We start from the raw sequence: 8,015 nt of genomic DNA on the forward strand, positions 1-8,015 counted from the left end.
GTCACCCGCTGCAATTCGCCCTCCGTGCATTTCGTGGTTGTGTCGGGGGTGAGATTTTGGGGAGGTAAAAATCCTTTAAAAAATAAATGAATAAATAAATCAATCTCTGGCTGCTTTTCTGGGGGCTGGGGGTGCATAGTGAAGGTTCAGGGGTGCTCATCAGGGAGAAGCCCAAAGCTGCCTGCGGGGCCCCGGCTCCTCCATCCCGCCCACCAGGCTGAAGGTGGTTGCTTATTCCCAGTTCCTTTTTCAAAGCTAATCTAGACCCAATCAAAGCTTGTTGTTAATGAATTACACATCTTAAATAGAATTTCATTACATATTTGCTAATAAATAAAATAATATTCTGTATCAAACATAGAGCCCTAAATAAAGGTCAGATTAGGATGGGATTATGGGGCAAAATACTTCTTGGGCCACCCCAAACAGCCTGTTGACACCACAGGGGACTGTCCCGAGGCACCTCGACCACAGCGTTGCCCGGCCCAAAGTGCGGTTTGGCCGTGCTGGCTGCCAGCCGACACCCCCCGCCCCTGTACTAAATATATGAGTTTGAGTTAGGAACTAGTTTTTGGGCTGGGATTATAGCCAGAAATCCTTCTTGGGCCACCCCATGACAGACCTGTGTGCCATCGGGGACTCTGCTGGACGTCTCTCACCCGTCTTGCCCGACCCAGAACGCGGCTTGCCCGTGATAGACTGCGAACCGACAGCGTGCCAGCTTCTGTGCTGAGTATATGGACCCAAATAAGGACCTGGATTTAGGGCTGGGATCACCGCTAGAAATCCTTCTTGGGCCAGCCCACGCCATGCCTCTGTGGCACGTGGGACTCTCCTGGTTATCTCTGCAGAGTCCTGCCCGTCCCAGGAAACGGTTTGGCTGTGCCAGGCCCTGAGCTGGCCGCCCCTGCAAATACTGTCCTAAGTATATGGGTTTGAATAAGGAACTGGGTTTTGGGCTGGATTGACAACAGGAAATCCTCTTTGGGCCATCCCACACCATGCCTCTGGCACTGGATATTATCCCACACCCCCCAACCAGAGTCTTGCCTGGCCCAAAGTGCAGTTTTTGCGTGCCAAGCTGCCGACTGCCAGCCCCCCGCGCCCACTGTACTCAGTACATGGACCCAAATAAGGACCTGGTTTTGGGCTGGGGTTATGGCTGGAAATACTGTTTGGGCCAGTTCCCCCATCCCCACTGTACCAAGTAGACAGGCTCAAGGAAGGAATTTCTCATGGGCTGGGATTAGAGATGGAAATCCTTCTTGGGCCACTCCTCACCGTGCCTCTATGGCACCGGGGGACTCTCCCAGACACCACTGACCAGTCTGGCCCGGACCAGAGCGTGGTTTCTTCATACCAGGCTGCCAACTAACAGCCCCGCATTCCCATGGTACTAAGTATACACGCTTGCCTAAGGACCCGGTATTTGGGCTGAGATTACAGACTGAATTGATGACCAGTGTCTTGCCTGGCCCAGATGGTGTGGGGTGGCCCAAAATGGATTTCCAGCCATGATCCCAGCTGTTACCAGATTTGCCTGTCACTTTGGGGTGTGCTCATTTATTAGGGGTACATTTCTAGGGTCTTTGCAATTCTATCAGTGTGCTGCTCGTGTTACCTGTGTTTCTGTACGGAGCTGTATCTCTGCCTTCTGCAAGACCTCACCCACAATGGAGCTATCTTGCAGGACTCCGTTTCAGTAGGGCTGGGTTCCTCCAGCCACTAAATCAGTCAAATGTGCGCGTGCGCGCACACACACACACACACACCAGCCACTAAATCAGTCAAATGCACACACACACGTGCACACACACACACACACACACACTCACATGACACGCCTGACCCAGCCGGGTTGATCAGCATGTACAGGCTGACACCTTCATGTGCCAGGAATCAGTTCATTAAGGTAACACTACACTGCAGTCAGACACCAGCACTCAGTGAACAGAATCCCTCTGAATGCGGCTGGGTGTCCGGCTGACACCCTCACGGGCCAGCTTTCAGTTCATTAGGGCACGCCTGAGCCAAAGTGGGTCCATCAGCCTATACAAGCTGATCCCCTTATGTGTCTCAAACTCAGCACGTCCCAATCTTTTGCCCAAACTGTCCTAGTAGTGCTAGCCTCTTGATGAGCGGACCCCACAGTATTTCTGGGCTTCACAGGGATCTTTGGCTTAGGTAAAAGAAGCGTTGCTGCAGAGCAAATGGGGAAGGGAAGTAGAGAAGGAAAAATACACCTGGTTACCTCCAGTTTGACTATAAAAGTTATTTATTGTGAAGCATATCCAATTTATAATGGTACTAGTAGTAATAGACATGCAAGGGAAAACAAAGAAAACAATTACAATATTCCCCTGGTTTAATTGAGTATTTGGGGAAACTTAGCTGAAGCTTAACTAATACAATTTAGGTTCAGAAAGCTATGCCTAGAGACAAAAAGAAAAAGAGAGAAAGAGGGAGAAAGAGCGAGAGCTGGGGTGTCACTGTTCCCAGGCACTCGGGTGATCTGATGACAAGCAAAGTTCCCAGCACGATCCTTGAAGGGAGAGGATCTGTTTCTGCCAGCTTCTTGGGAACAACAGCGGGTGGTGTCAGAGAGATTTTTCTCTCTTGAAGCACCCTGTTTGCTGCTTTACAGCTTTCTTATCCCCTTAGTCCAGCCTCTTCAAAGCATTCTTTGAATTGTGTAAATCAAGAGGGTCCCAAGCCATAAGTGACAGGGAAAATCCTATTATATAACAGTTTCAATTTAAATGAATGACCTTTCTCAGTGACCAGGGGTTATCTGGTTTGGAACGTGTCAAGAAATGGATTAACAACCAGGAAAAACATCAAGTTTTAAGGAATAACCAGACATGTAGGAGCCAGCTTGAAATGATGGGGTTTTATTTTCTTTTTTCCAATCCTCTTCCTTTTACAACAAGGTGTCTATGAAACGGCATCTTGACATTTTCTCTTAACTTTTTAATCCTGAGCCATTTTGGTTGTGGCCAGCCTCAAGGCACTCATGCTTACAAAATCAAATGGAGATGCGCAGAACTGAGACCGGTTTTCCTGTAGATTGTCTGAAGAGGCTTCATCTTTTGTTAAGTGCACTGACGGGGTCTGTCTTGGGGCAGTGGATTGTTCTTGGCGCTGTGTATTGAGCTGGTCCCTGAGGGAATCATGATTAATTGGTAACTGGTAACAGCCGGGCCTGCAGTGATCCCAGGTCCCATGCCTCAAAACAGCCACAGTTGCACGAGCACCCATGTCACGAGTTTTGCCTGTCAGCAGCCAGAGGTGCAGGCCCCCGAGCCCAGAAGCCCTGCGCCGATCCCCTCGGCAGCTGGCAGACCTCGTGGCCGCAGCAGGGGCCACCATCGCTGCAGTTTTCAACCCGCTGCACCTTAACACACACGGTCATCTATGTCACGAGTTTTGCCTGTCAGCAGCTCGAGGTGCAGTTCCCCCAAAACCCTGCACCAATCTTCTTGAAGCTTGGCAGGTTTCATGGCCTCGGCGAGGCTACCGCCCCTGCAGTTTTCACCCCGCTGTGGCGTAACACATACACGTGACGTGAGTTTTGCTTTCAAGAATGTGGGGTGCAGTTCCCCCGAGCCCCTGCACCGATCTTCTTGAAACTTGGCAGGCTTCATGCTCTCAACAGGGGCTACCACCCCTGCAGGTTTCATCCAAATCAGACAACAAACAACAAAGCTGTCGATATTTCACTGATTCCCCATTATACCCTATGGCCGGGTCTCCGAGGCGGCTCCGAAGCTTCCTACTCACACAGGCCGACTCGTGACTACAATGGACTGCAGAACCCAGATCTCCTCTAAGCAGGATTACCTCTATCGTCACATCCACAGCTGCCCCATTCAGGCCATGGAAAGCTGTCTGTGCACCAGGCATGGCAGGATCGGCGCTGGGACAGTTGGCTGTGCCGACCTCAGGGAATGGGAGAGCTTTGCATCTCCCTGGGTGATTATAGGATCGTATTTCTGAAGACAGATTTACTTTTGGGGCATCCAGCAGCAAAGACACACATTTCAATGGGATGGAAAGTGGGTCAAACCTGTTTCAAAGGGAGCGTAGAGAGAGTGTCTGATCTTCTGGGGAAGGGATGTTGACTGTCAGCACGAAGACTTCTTACATGAGCTCTGTACAACGGGAAACAGCAACGGAGAAGAGGTGGTGGGAGGTAGCCAGCAAAGTCAGTGACATTTAGGAGGCAGAAGCGCAATACTTGGACGTACCAAGTAGTTATTTCATCTCCGTGAGCAATTTTAATTCATTTTTAGCAAAATCTTAAAAACGTGAAGACCTGGACTTCTTCAGCTGTACCATCACAAACCTAAAGGATTACAGGGAAAGGATTTTTGAGCTGCTTCAGGAGATCACCTACCTAGATTGATTTGATCAGGAAGGTAATGAGGCCCCCGACTCAGAAGATGAAGTTGATGAGGGTGACTTCTCTAAACTTGCTGTCATTAGTTATGCCATTCAGTCTGGATCTAAATATAAAATTGAGACTAAAGTGACTGTGGAAGTGCTGGAGCACATATCAGCTACGTGTGTCAGGTGAAGGCCAGTATCACATACTGCTCCTATTGGGTAATGCGGGGGGCGGGCAATGCACTTGCAAGGAATGTAGTCGTGGATGCTGTGCACAGTTAAAGGAGAGCTGCACTTAGGAAAACGTGAGTACACCTCTTTACACTGAGATATAACTATATAAAAGCAGTTATTTTATTGCTGGTACCAAAAGCTTTTTTTTTTCCGTACCCATCATGTCATATTCGATGCTGTGGCACATTCAGTTCTGTGTTTTCTCTTCCTATAGAAAGAGGAAAAAGAGGGATGTTACTTCTAGTCCTGTCTTTTTTTAAAGATTTCTGGAGAAGGTTTTGTAGCTGAATTGAGTCAGATTTCAGAAGCTCATTTACGATGAGTTTACAAACAAGCCTTTGAGGTTTAAGCAAAGCTGTAAGGAATTAATTTACCTGCCTTTCAGAAGGGGATGAGGAGGATGAAGCAGATGAAGATGAAGCTGGTCCACCAGGAGAGTACAAAGAAGACGAAGATGAAAATGATGGAGGTTCAGATTTGGGGAGAGTGAAGAGGAGGAAGGAGCTGGCCTTTCATACCTGATGACGGACAAGATCCAGGTAGGACTTACCCTATTCTACAATAAGGCTCAGGATTTTCTTGACACTGTCTAGCTATAAATGTGTAATAAGTTAAACTTGTATAAGCAGAATCATGTAAATCCACTATCATACATGAGCAATAGAGTACTTTAGAGAGACACCTTTTACTATCAAAAAAGTGCGTTACAGTAGGGGAACCACCGCTGTTTGGTATTCTCCGTTATCTTGCTCAAAATGAAATGCTTCACGATTCATTACTTCACGGCCTTGTAGAATTAGTGTCATTCTGCACCAGATCACCACGTCCGATTTGGAGGAGAACGTGGCCGAAACAAATCCACCTGCCCTACCAGGATGCTCACAAGTGCCTGGGGCGCTTCAGCCTTGAGAGCCATGCCCTCACCATGCAGATCTGCAGGCTGTCAGGTGTGGGGCTGGGGCTTCCAGGCAGGGGGGAGAGGGTGAGTATGGAGGAGCTAGGGCCTGAGGGTGCAGGGGGCTGATCAGGATGTGAGGGCTGAGGCAAAGGGGAGACAGGCTGGGAATCCAGGAGTGAGGGCTGGCCACTGAGGAAGAAGTCAGGGAGAGGCTGGAGCTGTGGCCCTGGGAGCGCTGTGGGTTCGGCCATGCAGGGGAGAGCTGGGGCGGGGAGCGGAGACTTACCCTGGGTGGGAGCGCATTGCCCTTGCCCTGGGTGGGAGCACAGGACCTTGAGCTGCTGTTAGTTGAGGGAGGTGGGTGGGAAGTTGGATCCTGGCATTTTGGGGAAGGAGGAGGGATTGGACACTCTTTTCACCCCACTTATCTCAGGGCCCTTTTCTTTCCTACCCGGGGGGCAGACAGCCCGTGTGATGTTTGCTGAGCTGACCTGCAGGGAGCCTGATGGACGCAGGGGATGGGAACGGGGCTGTGCCGGGTTCACTGCTCTGGGAAGGAAGCGTGTTAGAGCAGAGCAGGCGTGAGGACCAGGACTTGCAGGTTGTGCCCTGCTCTGGCTCTTCGAAAGGAGTGCTGTCCAGCATGCCATAGTGAGGGGTATGGTTTGGGAGGACTCCTGGGTCCTGTTTCTAGCTGAGGGAAGGGGTGGGAGGAAGGCTTTGTGGCTCAGGACTCCTGGCTTCTTTTGGGGATGTCACTTCCCCAGAATGAACCCACAAATCATCTGTGCATTGAGTCAATCGATCCCTTGGGTGATGCTGTCAGCACGTACATGGAGCTGAGTGGAAGCAGCGCGGTGGGAGGTGTCCACTCCCTGGTCAGAGGAGGCCGGGGTTGGGGGAATACTGGGCCCATGGATCGGATTGAAGGGTGGATGGCGATACTGGGCTGGGGTGGCCTCATGGGTCCCATCTGTCAGGCAGAGGAAGGTAGTAATAGGTGCATGGGTCAGATTCCAGCTGGCATGGATGGGGTTCCTGTCAAGGGGCTGCAGGGAAGCAGAAGGGTTACTTGGCTGGGGGTGGGCCCGTGGGTCCCACGGGAGGGTTTGTATACTACAAGCAGTGCCCTCCTGCCAGGGTCCCCGTTGGGTCCCAGTCGTGCCCTTCACTGCCCAGCCCTGTCCTGGCAGTGGCTGATGGGGAAAACGTGGGGTCTTTCCATTCTCCTTCAGTATGGAAATGGCCTCTGCTTTGCCTCCCACCCCGCTCATGCTTTGCCTCCTGTCTCCTCTTCACAGCGGTGATCAACGTGAGCCATGATGCACGACTGATCCCGCAGACCAGCTGCCAGCTCTGGGTGGTGGAGGAGCAGTCCATCAGCCACATCAACGGCGACTTCGACTGCAAGCGGGACGTGCTGGAGGCCTCGGGCCAGGTCAGCATTAACTGGCCCCGGGAGTGACCTTGCTGTGGGGAGGCTCCTCGAGGACCTGCCCCTCCCCTCTCAGAGACCTGCCTCCACAGCTTCACGTGCACCCACACCGAGAGGACTCTGTAGAGGGGGCAGGGCCGCAGGCATGGTTGTGGTTGAACTTTGAAGATGTGTTTTGGGGGCCTAATGCAAGACATGTTATATTTTTAGAGCTGTTCTTCTACACCTGCTGCTTTCCCAGGAGAGAGAGACTTAATTTATATGACTGGGAGGGAGGGGGTTGTACTGGAACGGTCTGTTTTAGGCAGGAGTGAGGGCTGTCCTTGTCCCATTGCTGGGTTCCCTGCCCCCAGTCTGGAGAATGGCTTGAGCCTTGTTTTGCTTCCACCCAAGAAGATTATATTAAAATATAATAAAGGAAAAGTGGCTCGTGGTGGGTTTTATTCTGAAGGGGTAGGAGTGGGGCTTCACAGTACTGGCAGGAGGGACACCCCTGAGATTGCAGTGGACAGACAGACTGGGCTGAGGCATGGGGATGGGCACGCAGGCACAAGCATATTCTCCCTGCCATGAACACACACACATACATGCAGGCACACACACGCACAGACACACGCACACAGAGAGAGATGGGTGTGCACTCTATTCACTCGCTCTGCATGTTGACACATTAACACGCTCTCCATGCCATGAACACAGATGCATGCACACGCACACACGTAGACAGACACATGCACACATGCAGGCAGGCATGCACTCTACACACTCTCTGCACATGGACACGCAAACACAAATACACTCTCCCTGCTATGAACACAGACACACATGCACAGACAGGCATGTACACATGCAGAGAGGAGCACACGCACAAACACACGTGCACACATAGACACACACATGCACATATGCATGCACACATGCATGCAGGCACACACATGAACACATATGTACACATGCAGACTCATGAACAGACACACAGAGGTACATATGAATTGACACAGACATGCACATACACACATGCACGCACAGGCACATGCAGGAACACACACATGCACACAGATA

General features: G+C 51.0%; 1 long non-coding RNA gene across 1 annotated transcript; it reads left to right on the forward strand.

Annotated features, from left to right (window-relative positions):
* Positions 1 to 4,335: 4,335 nt before the first annotated feature.
* On the forward strand, positions 4,336 to 5,398 carry LOC132247473 (uncharacterized). The gene is made up of 2 exons (XR_009458768.1): positions 4,336 to 4,418; positions 5,006 to 5,398. It is a non-coding gene; the product is annotated as an uncharacterized LOC132247473 (long non-coding RNA).
* The last annotated feature ends 2,617 nt before the right edge of the window (positions 5,399 to 8,015 follow it).

The sequence above is a fragment of the Alligator mississippiensis genome, unplaced genomic scaffold (assembly GCF_030867095.1).
Source record: "Alligator mississippiensis isolate rAllMis1 unplaced genomic scaffold, rAllMis1 scaffold_174, whole genome shotgun sequence".
Taxonomy (NCBI): Eukaryota; Metazoa; Chordata; order Crocodylia; family Alligatoridae; genus Alligator; species Alligator mississippiensis.